This window comes from Canis lupus, chromosome X, assembly GCF_003254725.2.
Source record: "Canis lupus dingo isolate Sandy chromosome X, ASM325472v2, whole genome shotgun sequence".
Taxonomy (NCBI): domain Eukaryota; kingdom Metazoa; phylum Chordata; class Mammalia; order Carnivora; family Canidae; genus Canis; species Canis lupus.
In genome coordinates, this window is record NC_064281.1 from 92,597,587 (window position 1) to 92,622,650 (window position 25,064).

A 25,064-nucleotide genomic window follows, 5' to 3' on the forward strand; every position below is an offset into this window, starting at 1 on the left:
ACCCTCCATCTTTGCTTGTGCTGTTCCCATTCCAAACCCTTCCTCATCTAGCTCAGTCATTTGGGTCTTGCCTTTTTTCCTCTCAGATTTTCTGCCTCCTTTCACTCACCTTCTTCCTCTTCTTTCCCTGTCTCAACCTACCTATACCGTGATATCTCCCCTCCCTGAACCATAGAGGAGGCCTGAAGTATGGATCACACATTAAGAGAGAACAGCTGTAACCCATGGCCTCCCACCGAAAACGGTTTTGTGGGTGTCATTCTTATGTTCCCTAACTGCACAGTCAGCACTTGAATTGTCCGACTGGGTGACCTACTGTTTTGTTTCCACACTTGAAGCTTTGGGTGTGCTTTACACGTAGTAAAAAATGAGCAATGATTATAGTAACAGCTGAAACTTTTGGCAGGCTTACTGTGTGCCAAGTACTATGCTGAGCAATATGCATGAATTAGGATCATTGCTATTTTATAGATGAGAAAATAAAGACAGGGAGAGAGTGATTATTTGCCCGGATCACAGAGCTGACAAGTGGTACAGTGGAATTTATTCATCATATATTCCATTCGGTTCACTAACTAGACTCTCAGTTTGAGAAGAAAATGGTTACATGCATATTTTCACATATCTTTTGGTTTTTACAATTTATTTATTTATTTTAGGTGTGGAGCACGCAAGCGCGTGTCTGGTGGGATAGAGGGAGAGGGAGAGAGAATCTCCAGCAGACTCCCCACTGAGTGCAGAACCAACTTGGGACTTGATCCCATGACCCTCAGATCATGACTTGAGCTGAAATGAAGAGTTGGATGCTTAGCTGACTAAGCCACTCAGGTGATCCCCAAATTGGTAGTTTTTTAAAAAAGAGAGAAAAAGCCATCACCCTTTCCTAAGTGAATGGTAGTAAGTCTGTGGACATATAATATCATTGCAGTTTGGAAGCCTTACATGTTAAAAAGCAAGAAAAGGGGCACCTGGGTGGCTCAGTGGTTGAGCATCTGCCTTTGGCTCAGGTTGTGATCCCGGGGTCCTGGGATCAAGTCCCTCATCAGGCTCCCCTCAGAGAGCCTGCTTCTCCCTCTGTCTGTGTTTCTGCCTCTCTCTCTGTGTGTCTCTCATGAATCAATAAATAAAATATTTAAATATATATATATATAATTTAAAAATAAAAAGCAAGACAAGATCAAAGCTTGGATATGGCCAATATCTCTGCTCATTTGAATTTAATATTTTCAAGAGATGCCTATTTTGGTGAATCTTCCAGTTTATTGGTATGGTTTAACTAAAGATATCTGTATTCAGAAGTCTAGTTCTTTCTTTTTTGAAGTAAAGGGAGCAAAAAACATTTTCCCCATTGAATGCAAACTGCCGCAGCCACTGTGGAAGACAGTATGGAGATTCCTCAAAAAGTTAAAAATAGAACTACCTTATGATCCAGTAATTGCACTACTGGGTATTTACTCAAAGAATACAAAAACACTATTTGAAAGGATATATGCACCCCTGTGTTTATTGCAGCATTATTTACAATAGCCAAATTATGGAAGCAACTCAAGTGTCCATCAGTAATGAATAGATAAAGAAGGTATGGTGTATATATTCAGCCATAAAAGATAGTGAAATCTTGCCATCTGTGACAACATGGATGGAACCAGAGGGTATTATGTTAAGTGAAATAAGTCGGGGGCCCAGGTGGCTCAGCGGTTTAGCGCTGCTTTCGGTCCAGGGCATGATCCTGGAGACCCGGGATCAAGTCCCACATCAGGCTCCCTGCATGGAGCCTGCTTTTCCCTCTGCCTGTGTCTCTGCCTCTCTCTCTTGTGTCTCTCATAAATAAATAAAATCTTTAAAAAAAAAGATAAGTCATTTGGAGAAAGACAAATACCATAGAATTTCATTCATATGTGGAATTTAAGAAACAAAACAAATGAAGGGGAAAAACAGAGACGAACCAAAAAACAGATTCTTAGCTATAGAGAACAAACAGATGGTTACAAGAGAGGAGGTGGGTGGGTGGAGGGTGAAACAGGTGAAGGGGATTAAGAATATACTTACCACCATTTGCTTCAATGTGGATGGAACTGGAGGATATTATGCTGAGTAAATCAATCGGAGAAGGACAAACATTAGATGTTCTCATTCATTTGGGGAATATAAATAATAGTGAAAGGGAATATAAGGGAAGGGAGAAGAAGTGTGTGGGAAATATCAGAAAGGGAGACAGAACATAAAGACTCCTAACTCTGGGAAACGAACTAGGGGTGGTGGAAGGGGAGGAGGGCGGGGGGTGAGGGTGAATGGGTGACGGGCACTGAGGGGGGCACTTGACGGATGAGCAGTGGGTGTTATTCTGTATTTGGCAAATTGAACACCAATAAAAAATAAATTTATTATAAAAAAAAATTCATAGATTAGGGCAGCCCGGGTGGCTCAAGGGTTTAGCGCCACCTTCAGCCCAGAGCCTGATCTTGGAGACCCGGGATGGAGTCCCACATCAGGCTCCCTGCATGGAGCCTGCTTCTCCCTCTGCCTATGTTTCTGCCTCTCTCTCTCTGTGTCTCTCATGAATAAATAAATAAAATCTTTTAAAAAAAATTCATGTGGAAACCAGTAAGATATTAAATCTGACTCAAATGAGAAAAAAAAAGAATATACTTACCATGATGAGCGCTGAGTAATGTATAGAATTGTTGAATCACTATGTTTTACACCTGAAACGAATATAACACTATGTGATAACTATACTGGAATAAAATTTTTTAATAATTAAAAATAAAAAAAAACAGGGCAGTCCGGGTGGCTCAGTGCCACCTTCAGCCCAGGGCATGATCCTGGAGACCCCGGGATCGAGTCCCACATTGGGCTCCCTGCATGGGGCCTCTGCCTGTGTCTCTGCCTCTCTTTCTGTGTGTCTCATGAATAAATAAATAAAATCTTTTTTAAAAAAGCAAAAAAACATTTTTTCTACATCATCTTATGATACATTTTGGCATTTGTTAATGTCATATATGTCAGTCACTACTCCAGTATATCCCCTCTGTTTCACTGGTAAGTATTACCCTTTGGAGCCAACATTAGTCTTAATTAATGTTTCGTAGTTTGTTCTAATAAATATGTGGTCATTTGAATCTCTTACGTACTTTTTAGACTGTTCTTTTGTTTTCCTGCGTATTTTTTCATTTTAATTAAAATTGTGTTAAAATTAGAAAATTATTTGGAGCAAATGGTCATATGTACATATATGCTGTCTTCCTATCCAAGAGCATATCTATAGTGAATCATTTTGCAAATAATATCTAAATCTTACGTATTCTGTCAGCATTGCTTATGTCAGAATTCTGGCCATCTATCGGTGGCCCCTAATCTCTCTTTAGCAAGAGGGTCGAATTCTCTTTGTAACCTTCAGTAGCTAAGTATAAGTTGCACAGAAGCTCTTTACACAGACCTAGTTTTGTTTGAGCCTTAACCTTCTTTCTCTGAGGCCAGTAATATCTAGGAGGCCTGATCTTGGCCCCTTTCTTTCTGACATCCAGAACATTCTGGAAATAATTGCTATCCATTCCATAGAGTCTGTACCATCCCATCTACTCCTACTCACCTGTTTTTGTCCTTCTATCAGCATCTGTAAAACACTTGGGGATCAGGAGATATTCAGAAAAGGTAAAAAACGGGGCTCTTGGGTGGCTCAGTTGGTTAAGCATCTGACTTTGGTTTAGGTCGTGATCTCAGGGTCCTGAGATCAAGTTCCACATCAGGCACCCTGCTCAGTGGGGAGTCTGCTTTTCCCTCTCCCTTTGCCCCTCTCCCTGCTCATGCTCTCTCTATCCCTAAATAAATAAATAAAATCTTTAAATATAAAAACCTGGGGTGCCTGGGTGGCTCAGCGGTTGAGCGTCTGCCTTCAGCTCAGGGCGTGGTCCTGGGATCCAGTCCCACATCGGGCTCCCTGCCTGGAGCCTGCTTCTCCCTCTGCCTCTGCCTCTGTCTCTCTCTTTCTCTCTCTCTCTCTTTGTGTCTCTCATGAATAAATAAAATCTTTAAAAAAAAAAGAAAAAACCAACATTTTGATGATGTTATCATAGGTGTATGCATATGTCCAAACTCATCAAAATGTATATGTTAAATATGTGCATTTTTATGATTACGTATACCTCAATGAAGCTGAAAGAAAGAAAACAAAGTTTTTGCTAAATTGGTAAATTTGGTAAGCTTTGGGGAATTAGTCATATGGTAACTTGATCCTTCAAAGAATGGCTTGTTTGTTTACTTGGTCAATTCTGTGACTTGGCTTTTGGTAAAATGGCTCTTGATTAACTGACTTAGTGCCAAATCCGTGACTTCTAATACCAAGCAAATGAGGCAGAATTTTTATCCACAGATAGATCCTCTTTAGAACTTCCCCATGGAAACCGGTGCTTTGTCATGAGAAGGAAAATTCTGGGATTTTATCCCACATAACCATGGGAACAAATCTCTCTTGACTTTCCTTTTCAGTGGCCATTTCTAGTTCCTTTCTCCCTTTACCTTCCGGATGACAGGCTAGATGGGCAGAAGGGACGGGAAGTGTCAGGGGTCTAGTAAAGTTTAGAGTCTGGGTGGTCAACGGGGAGAACCACTGCAGGGTCTTTGTGTGTAGGACCCGCTCCTCGCAATCCTTTATATTTGTTGAAAGCAGCAGCTACTGGAGAAGCCCCAGAAGTCTTTCAGCCTGTGTTCCCCAGAGTTCCCAGAAGGGAAATGTATGACTGCTGCTATGGCAACCATTTCAACCAATGGGATGTAAAGCTGAAGCATTTCTGCCTGCTTCCGTTCTGGCAAGGAGGGGGAAATGGGAGACAGTTGAGAGAAGGAGAGTATAATCAGTCCTAGTAATTATCTGATCTCAAGAAGAGGACCAGTCTATAGTATTCATATACTGTTTCTTTCCAGCAGAAGATGAGCTTGCAAGGCTGTGCCAGGATGAAGAATAATGACAAGCCTCGCCTGTGGTATGTACTGGGGGTCCTTATTTGCTAGTCACTGGGTTAAGGGCCCAGTATGTGGTAGGCCATTTCTTCTCACAATAGGCATTAATATTTTCATGTTAGATTTCAGAAAACAGAGACAAAGAGCATTAATTTGCCCAAGGCTCAAACCCAGAGCTTCTGTGCTTTTTCCTTGGTTATTCCCAGATTCTGAGATCAGGGCCTCTGTTGTATGCTTGTTGGTTTCCTCTCTTTTTAAAAAATATTTTTATTTCTTCTAAAGATTTTATTTATTTATTCATGAGAGACACAGAGAGAAGGCAAAGACATAGGCAGAGGGAGAAGCAGGCTCCATGCAGGGAGCCCAATGTGGAACTCAATCCTGGAACTCCAGGATCATGCCCTGAGCCAAAGGCAAACGCTCAACTGCTGAGCCATCCAGGCGTCCCTTTTTAAAAATATTTTTGCATTTATTTATTTGACAGAGAGCGCGAGAGAGAGCGAGCACAAGCAGAGGGAGAGAGAGAATCAGGCTGTCCACTGAGCAGGGAGTCTGCTGATGCGGGACTCGGTCCCAGGACCCTGGGATCATGACCTGGGCCAAAGGCAGATGCTTAAGTGACTGAGCCCTCAGGCGCCCCTTGATGTTTTCCTTTAAAGGTATTTTTTATCAGGGCACCAGGCTGGCTCAGTCCATTGAGCATGCAGCTCTTGATCTTGGGGTCATGAATTCAAACTGTGCTGGGCGAGGAGCCTACTTAAAAAAAAAGTCTAGGGACACCTGGGTGGCTGAGCGGTTGAGCGCCTGCTTTTGGCCCAGGGTGTGATCCTGGAGTCCCAGGATTGAGTCCTGCATCGGGCTCCCTGCATGGAACCTGCTTCTCCCTCTCTGCCTATGTCTCTGCCTCTCTCATGAATAAATAAATAAATATTTTTTTAAAAAAAGTCTAAAAACAAACCTAAGGAAAATAAGGATATCTTTTATGAAACACAGATGATAGAGAGTATACTATAATGGTTATCAGCATAGAATCAGGAGGAATTTACATAGTGCTTTTTTTTTCTTCAAATTTTCTTGCTTACAAAATGGGGAAAAAAGTGTTGCCTATTGAATAAGATTTTTATGAGGATTAAATCAAATAATTCATCGAAAGATTAAGAACACTGCCTGGCACATTATAGCCTTTTTTCTTAAGGTTTACATATTATTACTGTCATTTGTAGTAGGAGGAGTATAAATATTCTTTTATTTTATTTTTAATTTTTTTTTGTATTTATTTATGATAGTCACAGAGAGAGAGAGAGAGAGAGATTGAGAGAGAGAGAGGCAGAGGCACAGGCAGAGGGAGAAGCAGGCTCCATGCACCGGGAGCCCGACGTGGGATTCGATCTTCGATCCCGGGTCTCCAGGATCGTGCCTTGGGCCAAAGGCAGGCGCTAAACCGCTGCGCCACCCAGGGATCCCCGTAAATATTCTTTTAAATGGTCTTAATTGGTGATATGAAAAGACCATGATCTGTGTCAGAACCCAGTTTTTTTTTCATTTAGTCCATAAAATCTCCAAGGCTGGGAACCCCTGCCTTTAATCAATGTGCTTTGTATATGGAGTGGTTGATTTCCCATGTTGAAGCAACTGGTCTCCCTCCCAACAAACAAAGGAAAGTACTTTGCTAAGTGTTCTCTCTTTTCAGGAAGAGATGCTGAGCTCGCTGCCTGGAAAACACCAGACACGTTCAGGACTGCCACAGAGATTGTGCTGCTGAGGTGGCATAGAGGTAAGAGCATGGGAGCGGGGAGGAAGGAATGGGGTAGGTAGTGTGACCTCATGAGAAGAAGATGAACCGTGGACTCACAGGGTTGCAAACCACAGATCTGCCACATACTGGCTTCATGACTTCAGGTGGGTTGTTTCAGCTGTCTGAGCCTCCTCTGAACAATAGGATTATAATAGGAATTGACAGGGCTAAAAAGAAGATGAAATGAAGGAATTCCTATAGAGCACCCAGAACATGGCCAGTCTTGCTGTAGGTCTTCAAGTAAACATTAGCTTCCCCTATAATGATGATGAAGAGACTGGTCACAATAGACAGAATAAAAAAAATGGGGCATTGGAAAGAGCCCACATCATCCCTGAAGCTGGGAAAGTTTTCTCAGATTCTAGGAACAGGTGTGGCTCCAGAGCTGAGAATACTGTCGGTGATGGTGACCAGCCTCTGTTTTGCTCCCTTGTCCAGATCCTGTAAAGCCCATCAGACCAGCTGCTATGGATGTTGTAGTGCCACGGCAGGCCCCGAACGGTAGCCCTGCCCTCGTCCTGTGTGCCCTGTGTTTGTGTGTGGTAGAGGGGGCATGCGGTACCTCTAGAATGGGAGCCGGAAACACCCAGCCCCACAGCAAGGGCTTTCCTAAGGGGCAGAGCTCTGACTTCCTTTGTGTCCTGCTTTTGAGACAAGGACAGTAAGACCTCTCATAGGAAGTGCTGGGACCATGGGAGAGAGTAAATAGTCTGGCTCCTGGCCAAAAACTTTTGTGTGGTCTTTCAGGCAGTTACAAAGGTTTGTTTGACAGGTGTCATGGAAGGGGGCTGGTTTCTCCACATCACACTTGCTGCACAGCCAAGATCCTGCATTCTCTGAAGGGAGTAGCAGTCTTGGACTCAGGACCCCTGGTCAACGACACTCTTATATGCATTAGCTGCATTCTTAGCCCAGGTGCCTCTGTTTGGAGGCTGCTTTCTCAGGGGCCTATGGCAGAGGCCTTCCTCAGGCACTTCTGCTAAAGCCTCTTCATGTGGGGCAGTAGAGCACCTAAAGACACATTTTCTCCACTCAGTACTCAGGACTTTTCCACTCCTCGCCCTTCGTCCTCCCATCCTCCTGCCTCTCGGTCCATGAGATGTCAAGAGCCTTCTGGTCAGGGCTTCCTCCATGGTGCAACCGTTCCTGGATTCCCATGCCAATCCATCTGACCCTTGCTGGAGCCGTTCTGTGGGACAAAATGGAACAGTGGGGTAGTCTGCACCTTCTCTGCTTCACCCCCTGGTCATACTATGCAAGGAAGTGTTTACAGGCTCAACTCTTAGTTTTATTTTGACTTTTTGTTTTAACCGGTTACTCTGAAATCTGGCAATTGAACTCTCTATCTCAGCTCAGCTCTTGAAAAAGAGGTGCAGCAAGCAGGGTAGTTGATCAAGCACAATGTTGTTTTCAAAGACCCCAAAGCCTTAAAATCTCATGGGGCACTTCACCAATAGGGTATTAGCAGAGCGTGCTAGCAAGTCAGCTGCAAGAATCAGAGGGTCTCACAAGGCACTTCACCAATGGGTGTCAGGAAGTGGCAGCAGAGGCCGTGGGGCATTCTTAGAGGATGATAGCAATTGTTTTTTTTTTCTTTCTTTCTTTTAAGTTTTATTTATTTATTTGAGAAAGAGAACATGAGTGGGAGGGGTAGAGGGAGAGAGAATCTCCAGCAGATTCTGTGCTGAATGCAGAGCCCAACATGGGGCTTGATCTCAAACTCTGAGATCATGACCCGAGTCAAAATGAAGAGTCAGTTGCTCAACCTACTGAGCCATCCAGACACTCCTCAAATTGTTTATATAAGCTTTTTGGTTCCAAGGTGGACCACTGGTCCTTCTCCTTTGCTCCCAGCACCCTGGCTGAAATCGTTGGGTGGATCAAATTAGAAATCCAACAGTGAGGGACTATAAGAAAGCCAGAGAAGCAATTCCCTCACTACTGTTTCCTGTTCTCTGATGACAGGACCAGAAGTTGTCAGAGACTCTGTAAACTGAGTTGCATCCAATGACTGTTCTTAGATCTAAGCAGATCTCTGGTGCCAATAGACAGCCTGCTCTGTGCATTGTGTTATGGAGACTCATGCTTGTAATAAAAAAATTGCAGAGCTCTTTGAGATTGCTATGTCCAGTGTGCTCTGAGGAGACCTTAGGAACTTGACTAGTTTGCCTCCATGATGAAAGAGGTAATCTCATTAAACTTCATGAAGGACAGTGACTCCTAGTGATGTGCATCACTGTACACACCCTCCTCCAGAATGCCTGACAGTAGCCACTTTGCCTAAGGAGGAAGAAGAATCTCCAGAGGTCAGAGGGTAGGATTACCAGAGACCCTCTTCTTCCTCAGCTAGGTACTCTTTGGGCTCTGACAGATTTGGCATGATGAGTCAATAAAAAACTTGTCTGGAGCAACCTTACAGAAGCTGCGGGGCCCTGTGCCCAGCCTGGTAGTCTTTTGGGCCTGCAGTGAGGGAGTGGGAACAGTGGATGATGAGATGGTTCACCAAAGATTTTGAGGTTTGTTCATGCTGCTCCTGCTGGTTATTGAGCCCAATTAAGCTTCAGAATGAGGTTAGGTCCGTTGCTCAGCAACGCAAGCTGGATCTTTACTGAGAAATTTCTTGGAACTGAAAAAGTGACGACTGCAAAAATAACAAATTTGACTGACCAAAGCAATGTCAAAATGGTGATCAAGAGCCCCCTTGTGGACTTTCTGGGCAAGAGCTTTTTCCAAATACAGCTCTGGACCCCGTCACCCAGTAACAGGTCTCAAAGGAGGGGATTGATGTACTCCCCACTAAGGAACTCTGGGCCCGTACCAGGTCATGGGGAACTTGATAGATGGTCCTACCAGGGTCTGCATGGTGATGGCCCTCTGCCTCTCCTGGTGAATCAGGAGTTGAATCAAAGAGCCCCAGTGTCATAGTGTCTTAGCTCAGGGCAGAGTTATTGGCCTGCTGTTGGGCTTTGGTGGATACTGGGCACATGATCAATGGCTGTGAAATAATCCTAAAACCAGAAATCCCAGTCATGTCACGGATCCAAGCATATGTCTCAAATCACCTGGTGGAGGTGGTTCAAGAGTCTTCTGTACTAAAATATAAATGGTACATACAGGAATGAAGAAAACTGAGCCCAAATGAGGTCTTATAACTCCAAGAAAAGATCTTAGGAGTGTCCTTCTGGCTCCCTGGCATATTTTCCAAGGAGGTACTGCCTCCACCAGCCCAGTGAGGTCCCAGATATATAGGCTTCCTGGACTACAAACGGGCCTGTTCACTGTCTGCCCCTCCTGGTTAACTACTAACAAGCAGGAATGGGGTGCAGCTGCCATCCACATTGAGAGAGACTTTTCCTACTGAGTGTGGTAAGGGATGCTTAGTGTAACAGGTGGAGCTTCACACAGGATGAATGGCTGGCTGTCCCTGCCACGTCAACAAAGGAGGCTTGCTGTATTTTTCATTGACTGACTTATGTATTGTGGCTAATGGCTTAGACATTTTGGGGGGCCTCTGGCAAGACTCAGATTGGCGTGTAGAACAAGCCTCCCTGTGGGGACTAGCCACTTGGGTAAAAATCAATTCTGCTCCTAATAAGCTTCTTCTGTTACTCACGTAGATGCTCACCAAGAAACACTCCTGCACCGACATAGGGGGACATTGCAGACGAGCAGACTGCTCGTCAGTCACGCGTCCTTTACCCCAGAGCAAGTGGATATGCTTCTTGGATCCACAAGAAGATGGCCATCAGGAATTCAGTGTAGGGAAGGAAAAATTCTTTCTCTCCCCTTCAGGGTCTTCTAGCTGGACTAAATTAAATTGACGTGAGACAGATTAATGGGAGAAAAAAAACAGTGTCATTATGTGGGCATGGAGGCCCAGTAATGAAATGACCACGGCAGGCAGTTTTTATACTTTTTAGACAAAGAGACAATAAACTTGCAAGAAATTGATGGGATAAAGGAAATAGGTGCTAGGGAGCTTTAATTAGTAGGGAATTCTTTTTTTTTTTTTTTTTTTAGTAGGGAATTCTAAGTGGAATTGAGGCTGAGGTAGTAGATTAGGGGAAAAAAAAAAACCTGCACGATGTTTGTTTCTACAGTTTTCTTGGCTTTAAAGTCTTAATCTCTGGTCATAAGGATGTTTTTTTCACTTTTTAGTACAAGGAGGGTATTTTTCACAGGGGATATTTGTTTCCTGCTTTCTTGGGGACAGGACAGTCTGAGCATCCTTACATTGACTGTTTCTTAACTTTTCTTTAAAATTATGAGTATGCCAAAGTGGCAGATTTGGTGGTGGCTTGCCCATGGCCCCATATCAGAAACCATCCTAGACTGGGTCTACATGCATGGGCTGCCACTGTTGTCAGAAGAAAACTGAGGGAAAAAGCTCTCTGATGTTGGTTCTGACAGTGATGTCTTGGATGTGACACAGAAAGCACATGCACCAAAGCAGATATAAACAAGTGGGACCACATTAGACTAAAAAGCCTCTGCACAGCAAAGGAAACAAACAACAGAAAGAAGAGGAGAAAATATTTGCAGGCCATATATCCACTAAGAGGTTAATATCTAAAATATAGAAGGAACTCATATAACTCAACAGGGAAAAAACAACTAATGGCCTAAAAAATGGGCAAAGGGCCTGGGTAGACAGTTTTTCAGAGAAGCCACACACATGGCTAACAGGTAGGTGCATGAGCAGGTTCTCAGCATCATTCCCCATCAGGGAAATGCATATCAAAACCATGTTGAGGGGGCGCCTGGGTGGTTCAGTGGTTGAGTGTCTGCATTTGGCTCAAGTCGTGATCCCAGAGTCCTGGGATTGAGTCCTGCATCGGGCTCCCCGCAGGGAGCCTGCTTCTCCCTCTGCCTATGTCTCTGCCTCTCTGTGCATCTCTCATGAGTAAATAAATTTAAAAAAAATCTTTAAAAAAAAAACCATGATGAGTTATCACCTTTTGGGAGAGCAAAATTTGCCACCCCAAAATGTATCTCTTTAGCATGAGGATTAATTTAGGCTGATTATTTTTAAGAAACCTCTTCCTTTTTACCTTTACCACTGCCTAAAAGAATTTAGAGAAGAGGACCTCTTCCAGGAAAAGAGCTACCATCCTAGATAATTACAGTAAAGTGTGATGTAGGTGTGGTAGACAGGGATAAGCCCAGCAAAGTCTGTTTGTTAAAATTCCTCTGCATCTTGTTGTGTCTTTCTGGCCCAGCAAATATTCATTTACCAAACATTTATTCTTTTTCATCTTCCTGTGAATGGCTTTTCTACCCTTTGAAGTCTCAGGGCCCTACCCACTTCTCCTTAGTTCAGGATGGCATCCATCCTTCATTTTGCCTATCTTTGGAATGTCTTAGGTTTATGTGGATTCCCCATAGGTATATGATTAAATCTGTTTTTCTCCTATTATTCTATCTTGTGTCATTTTAATTATTCAGCCAACCAGCCAAAAGAACTAAGAGGGGAAGGGGGAAATTGTCCCTTCAACAACAACCTCACACCTGTTGGGGTGGCTACTATCAAAAAGACTGGAGATAACAGGCATTGGCCAGGAAGTGGGGTAAAGGGAACCCGGTGCACTGTTGGTGGGTGGTGCAGCCACTATGGAGAACAGTGTGGAGGTTCCTCAAAACATTAAAAATTGAATTACTGGGCAGCTCCGGTGGCGCAGCAGTTTGGCACTGCCTGCACCCTGGGGTGTGATCCTGGAGACCCAGGATCGAGTCCCACGTCAGGCTTCCTGTATGGAGCCTGCTTCTCCCTCTGCCTGTGTCTCTGCTCCTCTCTCTCTGTCTCTATGAATAAATAAAATCTTTAAAAAAATAATAAATAAAAATTGAATTACTATATGATCTAACGATCCCACTTCTAGGTATGTATCTGAAGGAAATGAAGTCAGTTTCCCCCCCTCTTTTTTTTAAGATTTTATCTTATTTATTCATGAGAGACACAGAGAGAGAGAGGCAGAGGGAGAAGCAGGCTCCCTGTAGGGAGCCCGATGCGGGACTGGATCCCAGGTCTCCAGGATCAGGCCCTGAGCTGAAGGCATCACTAAACTCCTGAGCCACCCGGGCTACCCTGAAGTCAGTTTCTTGAAGAGATGTCTGCACTCCCATGTTCATTGCTGTATTATTCAAATATTCACAGTAGCCAAAACATGGAAATAACCTAAGTGTCTGTAGATGGATGAATAAAGAAATATATATAAAATCTGAGAGAGATATATAATGTGAGATCTAAATATCTGCTGTCATTTGTGACAACATGGATAAAGCTGGAGGGCATTTTGTTATGTGAAATAAGCCAGACAGAGAAAGCTAAATACTGCATGATCTCGTTCATATGTGGAATTAAAAAAAAATTAAGTAAAACTCATAGAAACATAGAGTTGAATCGTGGTTACCAGAGGCTTAGGCCTGGGGGGCATGAGATGCTGGTCAAAAGAGAAATAAAGTCTGGGGATCTAATGTTTGGTGTGGTGGCCACAGTTAGTAATACTGTACTGTATACTTGACATTTGCTAAGAGAGTCTATCTTTGTTTCTTTTTTTTTTTCAAGTTTCAGATATTTATTAATGATTTCCTGCATTTAGAGGGGAAATACTTCCTAGGTAAGTGGAAAATTGTGCCTACAGCTTCTGGAAGACCTTCTTCATTCTAAGCAGCTTTATTGTGAAACATTTCACTTAGAAGTCTCGACCTTCTTTCTTCAGTTTGCTGGAATCTACGTTCGCTGTGTAGAATTCATATCAATTATTCGGACCCAGTTTGTTCCAGGGTTCTGGATTGAACAAATACCAGGCGCAAGACGTACAGCCCAGCTCCAGTACCTCTGGCTCCACTAAATACGAAGAGAGGTATCAAGCTTGGCTGCTTCTTGGAAGATCTTGGAAGATTTGGCAGAACGTTGTGGTGACAGGAGCCTAGAGTCCAAGAGAAAAGAACAGATCTGCAAGGCGCGGGTGCTGAGAAAATAGATCTTAAGCCTTCTTTCTATACACAGAAGAGGTAACTGTGTGAGATGAGGAATGTGTTAAAATTACCTTAATTGTGGTCATCATTTCACAACATATGCATATATCAAATCATATGGCACATTTTAAGAATATACAATTTTGTCAGTTAAAATTAAAGCTGGGAAAAAATTAAAACATCAGTTAGATCCACTGATTGATGGTTCTGTTTAGTTCAACTGTATCCTTACTGACTTTCTGCCTACTGGATCTTTCAGTTACTAATAGAGGCAGTGCTGAAATCTCTCTCGTTAGTAGTGGATTATCTATTGTTCTCTGCATTATTGGTTTTTGCCTCTCGTATTGTGACACTTTGTTGTAAAGTGCATATATTTCAAAGATTATTGTGTTTTCTCAGAGAATTGACCCCCCCCCCCTTATTATGTAATACCCTCTTTGTTCTTGGTAAGTTTCCTTGTTCTAATGCCTTTTTTGTCTGAAATTAATATTGGTACTCCAGCTTTTGTTTGATTTAGTGCCAGTGTGGTACACCTTTCCCCACTCTTTTACTCTTAATATATGTGTGTTTCTGTGTTTAAATTGGGTTTCTTATAGACAGTATATAGTCTGGTCTTGTTTTTCATCTACCCTTACCGTCTCTTCTTTTAATTGACATATTTAGATCATTCCCATTTAAAGTGATTATTGCTACGGTTGGATTTCTATCTACCATGTTTGTCAAAATTTTGTATTTGCTGCACTTGTTCTTTGTTTTTTTTTTAATCTTCCTGTTTCTGCCTTCTCTTTTAATTGAGCATTTTTTATTATTCCATTTTCTCTTCTCTCTCAGCGTATCAGTTATATTTCTTTTTAATTTTTTAGTGGTTTCCCTCGACTTAGACTGCGCAACATAAATTTACAACTAATCCAGGTCCACCTTCAAATAACACCGCACCACTTTATGGACAGTGTGGGTATCCCCAGCTCCCCACTCCCACCCGTCAGTAATGCTGCTACCATTTATCGCACTGACCTGTGTGCTGTAATCACCCGCACATTGTGGCTGTTATTCCTTTGAACAGTCGTCCTTTAGATTAAATAAGAGAAATAAAATATTCTATTTTAATCTTCATTTATTCCTTCTCTAACACCTTTCCTTTCTTTGTGTAAGTCCAAATTTCCAACCAGTACCACGTTCCTTCTCTCTGAAGAACATCTTTTAACATTGACTGGTGACAAAAATTCTCTCAGTTCTGTTAGTCTGAGTGCTATGGACTGAATTGTGTCCCCTTCCAAAATTCATATATCAAAGCTCTAAATCCCAACATGACTGTATTTAGAGACAGGGCCTTTAGAAAGGTCATTAATGTCATATGTGGTTATAAGGGTGGGGCCCTAATGCAATATGACTGGGTCCTTGTAGGAAGAGGAAGAGACACCAGGGATGCGTGCACTCATGCACACACATACACACAGAGAGGTAAGGCCGTGTGAGGAGATGGCTGTCTCCAAGCCAAGCAGAGAGGCCTCCAAAAAGGCAACACTAAAGCACCTTGATCTTTGACTTTCAGACTCCAGAACTGTGAGAAAATAATTTTTGTGTTGTTTAAGTCACCTAGTTTGTGGTATTTTGTTAGGGCAGCCCTAGCAAACTACTACAACCAAGAGAATCATTACTTTCCCTTACTTCTGAAGGATGATTTTCCTGGATATAGACTCCTTGGTTGGGGAGTTTTTTCTTTCAACACTTCAAATATTTCATTCTACTCTCTTCTTGTTTGCATGATTTTTGAAGCAAGTCTGATGTAATTCTTATCTTTGTTCCTCTCTAGGTAAGGTGTTTTTCTTTTCTGACTTTTTAAAAGATTTTTTTCTTTGTCTTTGGCTTTATGCAGTTTCAATATGATATGCTTAGGGGTTTGTGTGTGTGTGTGTGCGCACGTGCGTGTGCATATAGAGATATATATATGTATATTGGCATTTACCCTGCTCTGTGTTCTCTGAGATTTCTAGATTTGTGGTGTGGTTTCTGTCATTACTTTTAGAAAAATCCCAGCCATTATTATGTCAGATAGTTCCTGTTTCTTTCTCTCTTTCCTTTGCTTTTGATAGTGTCATTATACATATGCTGTACGTTTTGTCTTTGCCCCACAGTTATTAGATATTCTGTTCCAATTTTTTTTTCTCTTTACAGTTCAGTTTGGAAATTTCTATTGACGTATGTTTAAGTGCTCTGATTCTATCTCCAGCCCTTTCGAATCATGTGATGGGTTCATCAGATGAGGTATACTTCATTTCTGTTTCTCATCTTTCCTTTAGATTCTTTCTTAGAGTTTCTATTTCTGCTTATATTATCTGTCTCTACTTGCATGTTGTCCACCTTTCCCACTAAAGCCCTCAGCATATTAACCATACTTATTTTTAATTTCCCTTTCTGATGATTTCAGAATCTCTGCCATATCTGAATATGGTTCTGACACCTGCTTTGTCTCTTCAGATCGTTTCTTCTTTCCTTTTATCATGTAGGGTTTTTTTGTTGAAAGTCAGTTGGAAATTATCAGGTATTAGGAAGTAAATAGGCCTTTGGTATGATGTCTATTTTTAGCTGGCTAGGAGATAGGCTGTATTTACTGTTTCCTGTGTCTATAGTATCAGAGGATTCAGTTTCTACTGGTGTCTTTCTTATTGTTCCCCAGCATCTTTCATTTCCCTAGAAAACACTTTGTATGTAGAATTTGAGCCTTGTGGTTCTTTTTGGCTATAATGCACTGTTACTAGCCAGGAGCACTGTTGATGTTTGGTCAGGTCTGGACTGAGGACAGGCATTCTGTAATCCCAGGCCTAGATCTCAGTCTTTGAATGTACCTGCGTCATCCCCCCCTCTTCCCCAGCTGAGACCCTCCAGGTGTTTCTCTGCTTTCTTTCCCCACCTCATATGAAGAAGGAAGGCTCAGGGGGCCTGGGGCCAGAAGGTAGCTAATTTCCCTTACCCCAGTCCAGTCAGGCTTCTCCCTTGTTGGGTAAACCTTTGTAGTGGAGAATGCTCTTGGCTGCTTTCAAAATAGTTCTTTCTGGCCTCTCCCTGGCCCAACAGGAGGCAAGTTTGTTCTGATCATTATCAAGAAAACCTTTTGTGGATTCTAGGGGTAAGCACCACGATTGTGGAGGGGTTGGCTAACTTAGATGGGGCCCCCCAGGAGTTTTTCTCTCTCAGGCTAGTTCACACTTGGCTACCCGTAGCTCACTGAAGCTCCCCAAGTCCTGGTTGAAGTTCTGGTTGCGGATGCCAGCAGTTCCTGCCTCAGATGTGCGGAGTTGTATTCCCTGTAATCTGTCATGTCTGTCATCACTGGTTCCTCTGGGTTTGGGGTACACTTTGTCCCATGACCTCAGTTCTCTGATGCATCCAGAAAGAGTCATGGATTTTTAATCTGTTCGTGTTGTTTCTTGTTATGAAGATGGGAGTGAAGACTTGCAAGCCCTTTACGTGTTGGAGTAGAATCTTTCTTTAGATTTTAGACATTGTTCTTTTTGGCTCTTTGGACATATTAGAATATCTGATGAAAGTCTTTTTCTAGGAATTCCAATGCCTAAGCTTCTTTGGGGACAGTTCTGTTGATTGCTCTCTCCCCAATACATGGGCCATACTTTCTTAATTCTTCGTGTGCCTCGTAAAATCTTATTAAAAACTGGACATTTTGAATATCATAATGTGGCCACTCTGGAAATTAGATGCCCCTCCTGACAGGAATGTTGCTGCTGCCTGTTGTAGTTAGTGTCTGTATAGGACTTTTCTGAATTGATTCTGCAAAGACTCTATTCGTTTTTGTATATAGACACTGAAGTCTTGGCTCATTTAGCTCAGTGGTCGGCTAGTGGTGGACAAATATTCCTTAAATGCCTGGAACAAATAAATCTTCCCGTCATTTCTGAGAGGCTCTGTGTGTGTATTGCTTTCATCAATCAATCAGGCAGTTTACAACTCTGTATTAACCTTCACTAGCCTCAAGGTCAGCCAGAGTTGAGAAGTATAGGGCCTTCTCACACTTTCTTGAGCATGTACAATGCCCTAAGCATGTACTTGGCCTTCTAGATTCCCAGAAATATGTCAGAACTTTTCAAAGTTCCTGTGGAGATGTAGTTGCCCAGCCGATTCCTTTAAACTTCTTGGTTAGTCTGTTATTTCCTTCAAGTGTTATCTATTGCCTTAGGCATCCCCCCCCACCCACCCCCACCCCCGCCAAAAAAAAAAAAACACTTTCCAGTGAATGGTTTTGGCCAATGCCCTCAAGAAGAGATTTTTTTCTTTCTTTCTTTTTTTCTTTTTTTTTTTTAAGCACTAGGCGAGCTTCTCGTCAGTTCAAATAAAGATGAGTCTTTGGAGGAGGGTTTTCCAGTAATCCATTAGGTTAAATAATGAAGATTTGGGGGGATGAGGCCTTAAAAGAGGACCACTCTGCACCCTCCTAGTACTGAAAATGTGGGCTGTTGTTTTTCAAGGCTACCACAGAACTGTGGAGTGGTAGATGAAACTAGGGTAATTTAAAATACCATAAAATCGGCTGTTTTTGTTGAGATTCAGCTCTTTTGTTGAGTAAACACTCCTAGGTTGGGAGTGTAAAGTAGGACAGACGTTTTGGAAACTGTTTTTCCGGTAACTCAAACAGTTAAGCACAGAGTTACCATATGACCCAGCAATTCAACGCTTGGGTGTATTTCCCAAGAACATCGAAACCATATGTTTACACAAAAATTTTGTGAATATACTAAAACCCACTGAATTATGCACTTTAAAATATGTGAACTATCTCAATATAAATAAGAATTGAAGTTCTGATACATGGACGAACCTTGGAAACATGATGCTAAGTAGAAGAAGCCACAAGAGAAGACCATAGATTTAATGATTTCATTTGTTAGGAAGGTCCAGAATATTGCAGTTCATCAACAGAAAGTAGATTAGTGGTTGCCAGTGGCTGGGGAATGGGGAAATGGTGAGTGACTACTAATGGGTATAAAGTTTTTTTGGGGGGTGAGGAAAATGTTCTAGAATTAGATACAGTCAGGATTGAGGCACAAATTTGCAAATATACTAAAAACCACTGAATTGTACATTTTAACAAGGCAAACATCATGTTATGTGAATTCTATCAATAAAAATGTTATTTTACAAAGGAAAAAAGAATGCTATAAAGAGGATAGATGCACTTATGTATTCAAAAACTATCTATGGAGTATCTGCTGCTTACCTGACATGTCTAGGGACTAGGGACCAGGAATTGAACAAAAGTCCTTCCCCTCATATGCCTGGCTGCCTCAGTCTGAAGAGCGTGTGACTCTTGATCTCAGATTCGTGAGTCCGAGCCCCACATTGGGCGTAGAGGTTAGTTAAAAATAAATAAACTTAAAAAAAAAGTCCTTCCCCTCATGGACCATATATTCTGGTATTAGGGGAAAAAAAAGAAAATACATAGTTAAAACCTAGGATCCTAAGTGGTGCAAAGGAACAAATAAACCAGGGAAGGAAGAGTGGTATAATTAGACTTAAGGGAGTCACGAACCACCTCAAGAAGCAGGTGGCATTTTAGCAAAGTTCTAAAGGGCAGTAAAAAGGCGAGCCGTGAGAATATCTCAGGAGAGTGTTACAAACAGAGGGAACAGCAAATGCCAAAGCCCTGATGTGGGATGGGCCTGACAGTTGAGGAACAGCAAGGAAATGAGTATGGCTAGAGTGAGAAGATAGGTGGAGTCGGAGGCATAATGGGGTCACTGAAGGGGAAGGAGCTCAGCTTACATTGGGTCTTGCAGGCCATTGTCAGGACTGACCTTTGTCCTATACTCAGAGTGACCAGTGGGCTTTCTAGGGACAAAATTCTCTTGTTTGCCCCATTCCAGTCTGATTCAGGAACCTTGGGTGCACCTGGTAGGGTCCGTTGTCCAGCCCCAAGTGGAGACATGGTCCAGAGCAGGAAAGCCCAAGAGTACCAGATAATTTGCACCATCCATCCTCGCTCTGCTCTAGATACCCTCCAAGTGGGAGCAGTGAGCTGTGCCCGCTGGATCACAAATGGAGAGTGTGGAGCCAGAAATCCCTGAGCTTTCCTCGTTTCCACCTGACTGGGCCTTCCTAGGTAGGGCTAAGGAAACTGCCCTTAGGGCCGAAGGCTTTGACGGGCTGGCCTGAGGAATAGAAACAGCAGGAAGCTTCTCCCAGCGGTGAGGAAGTCTGACTCCCCCAATTTCGAGTGAGTAAGGATTGCAAGCCATTCTTCCTTCACACCTGGCAGTTATGCAGAGCAACCAAGCTGCCAGGATGAGACATAAGACAGGAAGGGGTCAGAGGCAGGCACAGGAGGAGAAATAAAAGGAATTCATGGGCATGTACCTCTGACCAGACAGTGAACACATGGCAAAACTAAGTCAAAATGATTTTTGGTCCATTTGCATCCTGTTAATATGAGCATTCTAGAGTTGATGCTAGAAGATTCCTTTTTTTGAAAGAGCCTCTCTCCCTCCATAGGCCACTAGGCCCCACATTTAATGCCAGCACGAGCAATATGGTTAACTGAGAATATATTTCTAGGGACATGGACAATTATGATAATACAGACACTGGAAAATACGATTGTGCTTTTCATCTTCGAAGACTTCCCACAGTTTGACTTTGGGAGTCAGCTGGGGGCATTGTTTCCTTATTCTAGACATTGATAGCATCTCTTAGGGTTTCTGTACTTCAGGCTTGTGATCAAGCTAGAGACATTTTGTTCTTTACCCTCGTTTACCAAGCTGGAACAGTAAGCTCACTGACCTGAGCTCCTCGGTTTGCTGTTCCAGGGTGTATTTACCCTATGCAACCCACTTTATCTTTCCGCTGGGTCTGAATTTCCTTCTGGGGGTGAAGAAAATGTTCTAGAAATAGTGAAGATTGATGTGCAAATTTGCAAATATACCAGAAACCACGGAGTCGTACATTTTAACAGGGTGAACATCAGGGTATGTGCATTGTATCTCAATGACAATGTTACTTTACAAAAGAAAAAATAATGCTGTAGAGAACATAAATCCCTCCATATATTTAAAAAATCCCAGTGGAGTGTCCACCATTTACCTGACATTTCAAGGGACTAGGGACCGGGAATCGAACAAAAAATTCTTTTCTCTTGTAGGCCATATATTCTGGTATTAGAAGAAAAGCAGTAAGCTTTTCTTAATAGTATCTCTTAATAATATCTTAAGAAGATCACTTCTTCAAATGTCTCTTAAATACACTCGAGAGTATCAAATAATTTGTTTTCTGGTTTCTTGATTGCCCTTCAGGTATGATCTAGTTTGTTGTTTCTGCTCATTAGGGTCCTAAAAGGCATTAAGTAAACTTTTCTCAAAACAAACTCCATGATGAAGCTTTACTCAGAATTGCCAAAACTTTGAAGGAACCAAGATGTCCTTTAGTAGGTGAATGGATGAATAAGCTGCGGTGCTTCCAGACAGTGAAATATTATTTAGCATTAAAAAGAAATAAGCTATCAAACTATGAAAAGACACGGAAGAACTTTAAATGCATTTTTACTAAGTAAAAGAAGCCAATTTGAAAAGGCTCCATACTGTAGGATTCCAACCGTAGGACATTCTGGAAAAGGCAAAACTGCGGAGACATAAAAAGATCAGTGGTTGCCAAGGGTTAGGTGTCATGGGGAGGATGAGTATGTGGAGCACAGGATTTTCAGGGCAGTGCAACTACTCTGTATGATACCATAATGGTGGATGCATGTCCGTGTACATGTGTTCACATCCATCGAGGGTCCCCTGGTTAATTCTCCAAACTTCTGTGGGGTCTCTCTCCTCCACTCCTGGTAGCCAGCCACATGGCCTCTTTTCAAAAATACGAAATCCTCCCAACTCAGGATCTTTGCCCAGAACGTTTCATCTGGCTTATTCATACTTATCTTTCAGGCTCATCTTTCACATCCCTCTCTTGGAGTAGCCTTTCTTGAGCTCACAGCCTCGATCTGAATCCATTGTATTCTCTCCTGTACCATGTTTCTTATGTGGACACACTTACTTACCACCATCTGTGTATTAGTTTATTGTCTGGGCCCCCAACTGGGTGGCACATTTCATGAGTGTAAGGAAGGCGTTCACCTTGTTCACTGATGTATTCCCACCACGTAGCCCAGGACCCACCTGGAGTCGGTGCTCAGTTGACCTATTGACTGCATGAATAAATGAATGGACTCTGTGAGGTTGATGTTATTAGCTCGGAGTACTTTCGTGATTTACCTGCTGCCACATAGCTAGCAGGTGGACATGAATGGAGGAGACCTCAGAATGATAGTTCCTAGGTGGATATACCACCTGGGAAAGTATTTGCTAAGAAAGTAGGTGGGGGTGGAGTAGGGAGCCTGGAGCAGGCAGGTGAGAAGATTCCAGACCAGTGACTCTCAGGGAGATGATCCCAGGTATGGGGGAAGGGGGCGAGAATGTGCAAGATGCATATTCAGTATGTTACATTTGTTGAAGAATATCTTCTGTTTTCATAAAACAGACTGCTGAGACTATCCCTTCCCTGGCTGGGAAGGAAAACAGGAAATAGGGCACTTTTCCTCTAAAAGGGCAGATTTTTCGGGTTTCCGGAAGGAAGCAGGTTTCAAAGGCGATGCAAGGGCTTTCTTGCATTTCCCTAAGCAGAGCAGCTGGCGGTGGGTGCAGGAGATGGGGGCGGGGGGGCTCGCAGAGGTGGAAGCGGGTCTTGGTGACACAACACCCCACAAGCTGCACGTTCCCATCCCCATCTCACAGACTGCCCTTCACATGCTCCAGTCTGCCCTCCACTTGGACACCACACGCCCCTCCACCCGCAGCACCCTCCCCAAGCTCCATTTTACCCCATGTCACCACCTTGGGTTTCACATCATCCCGCCACCTGGACTAGTCAGCTTGTCATCCTCTCTGCTGGGCAGTGAGTGCCTGCACTTCTCTGTGAGAATAGTTTCAGTGGCCCCATGGCTATCCGTGAAGAAAGGCTAGTTATTCTCATTAGATGGAGGGGGAGAGTGTGATCTGAAGGGAGAGGCCAACGCTGTGGAATAGGGACTGAGGGCAGTGGAGAGTGTGTCTGGGTGTGAATGGCTTTCATTTCTCTGTTGGCTTGGATTGTGGGGTGTGTTGTTTGGGCATGTTGTGGGTTTTTTTTTTTTTTTTTTTGTCAATATATAGGTTAAAAATAGTCTTTCTGGGGGAAAGACCCTTATTTTTCTAGAGTGCTTTGACACATTTTTGGTGAAATGCATTAACATTCCCTTTTCAAAAGACTGATGGGAAGCAAAGAATGGGAACAACTTCATATGCCAAAGAAACCGGATAAGATGTGAAGAAACTGTTGATCAACATTTAAATCCCCTCATGCTGGTTTTGTTTTTGTTTTTAAGAACTTTGCTAGGAATGAAATTAGCTAAGTCAAAGAATGTTAGAGCTGGGAGGAGCTTTTGAAATGAAAACAGCTTCTTGTTGTTACATATATGTAACAAGAAGCCCAGAGAGGGTAAGTGACTAGTCCAAAGTCTTAGAGCACTTGAGTGCGGTTGGGGGCTGATTTCTAGGCTGGAGCTCAAGTGGGAAGCAGTATCTCTCAGTGAAAGGACAGTAGTGTGATTTTTAAAGATTTTATCCTATTTTTTTGTTATATTGTTATAATAAGAGAAGTTGGGAGAACTTAATGTTTTAATTTACCTGGAGTCCTCCCACTTCCCAAATGATCGTTGTTAGTATTTTAGCTGCATAATTTTCCAGACCTCTTAATGTATATGTATCCTGGCAAAAATGCTATATTTATTAAAATTGGATCACACTGTGCATACTTTCCTGCAATGTAATTCGTAACAGATGCTTAACTATTGTATTGAGTGGATGTACTCTTATCAATTTAATCAGTTCCTTATGATAGACATAAAAGCTTTTTCAATTGTTAAGCTCCTACAAAAGATGCTGCATTAAAGATTCTTGTTTGAACATCTTCTGCTGAAGTACTGTCTACTTATTGACTGGTGGGAATTTTTGTAGGAATGTAGTGCCACGGTGTAGGCTGGGTGTGAAATCTGGCTCTGGAACTGTGTCTTTACACAAATCACAACCTTTCTAGGCTCCAGTTTCTTCATCATTAGGTGGGAGTGATCCTACTACTGCTTGCCTGGAGGTGCTGGGAGGATTAAATGAGGGAATACGGGTAAAATCATTAGTACCTAGCACATAGCAAGTCCTAAATTTGTATTAGCTATTACTACTACCACAAGAGGATTAGTTTGTCAACAAAACCCCTTCAGTTTTCTATTACTCTGTAAAAAAAAGTAACCAGAGCTTCTCTTCATAAGGAGGTTTTTAGATGTAAAACTTAAACAGCTAAATTAATATTCCTATTTCTAACTTAATTTCTCCAGAAATCTTAGCTCAGGTCTTTTTTTTAAAGATTTTATTATTTATTCATGAGAGACACAGAGAGAGGCACAGACACAGGCAGAGGGAGAAGCAGGCTCCACACGGGAGCCCGATGCAGGACTCGATCCCGGGACTCCGGGGTCACACCCTGAGCCGAAGGCAGACGCTCAACCACTGAGCCACCCTGGCGTCCCTAATTTCTCCAGAGAATAAATAATAAATTTAAGTGAACTGTGGGCTGCTGAGGTACGTCCCACGCTCTGGTTCCATAGCTTAATGCCAGTCAAAACCGAAAAGTATGGCCTTTCATTGAAGGCTCTTGAGTAAAAATCAGCTGTTGGGTGATAAAGCCGCCTCTGACTCTGTCCTTTGGAAAGTGCTCAAAGTACAGCCGGTCCCGTAAAACCAGAGGGATTTCTCTGCGAACACCTGGAAAGTTCCCTCCGCCTCAGAGGACCAGGGCAGGTTGGGGAGGCAAAAGCGAAGTAGCAACAGCCATCGTGTCCTGAAGTTTGGTGTGAGGCCAGGCGCTGGTGGCACCGGTGGCGCTGGACCTCGGCCACCCCCCACCCCGGGCTGGTGCAGGCCTGCAGTGGCCGCAGGCAAGTGGAGCTCCCGCAGGATCTCTCCTACTGGCCTCGGCCTCGCTGGGCCCGCTTGCGGCTCCTTCTCCCGGCTGGAGGCAGAAAGAGGCAGAGCGAGGCCCCGGGGTCTTCCCGGGCTTTTGTCCTTGTGGGTTTGAGGGAATCCTTGGCGGGTTCCAGTTTGTCCTTGGTACAGAATGACGCCCCCGCCCCCGCCGACTCCTTAACTGCAGGACCGGCCGCCGGCGGAGTGCTCACCGCGGGTCTGTACTAGCGCCGCTCCACAGCGGGCGGTGCGGGCAGGTACCATTCCGCGGATGCGGGGGGCACGCACTTGCC

General features: G+C 43.1%; 1 long non-coding RNA gene across 3 annotated transcripts; it reads left to right on the forward strand.

Annotated features, from left to right (window-relative positions):
• The first annotated feature begins 3,524 nt into the window (after nucleotides 1-3,524).
• LOC112649163 (uncharacterized) lies at nucleotides 3,525-23,725 on the forward strand. Of its 3 annotated transcripts, none has more exons than XR_007409532.1 (5): nucleotides 3,525-3,654; nucleotides 4,924-4,982; nucleotides 6,650-6,733; nucleotides 13,320-13,371; nucleotides 13,474-23,725. It is a non-coding gene; the product is annotated as an uncharacterized LOC112649163 (long non-coding RNA). The 3 variants fall into 3 exon arrangements; XR_007409533.1 differs by having other exon boundaries at nucleotides 4,927-4,982; XR_007409531.1 differs by lacking the exon at nucleotides 3,525-3,654 and having other exon boundaries at nucleotides 4,483-4,982; nucleotides 13,320-23,725.
• The last annotated feature ends 1,339 nt before the right edge of the window (nucleotides 23,726-25,064 follow it).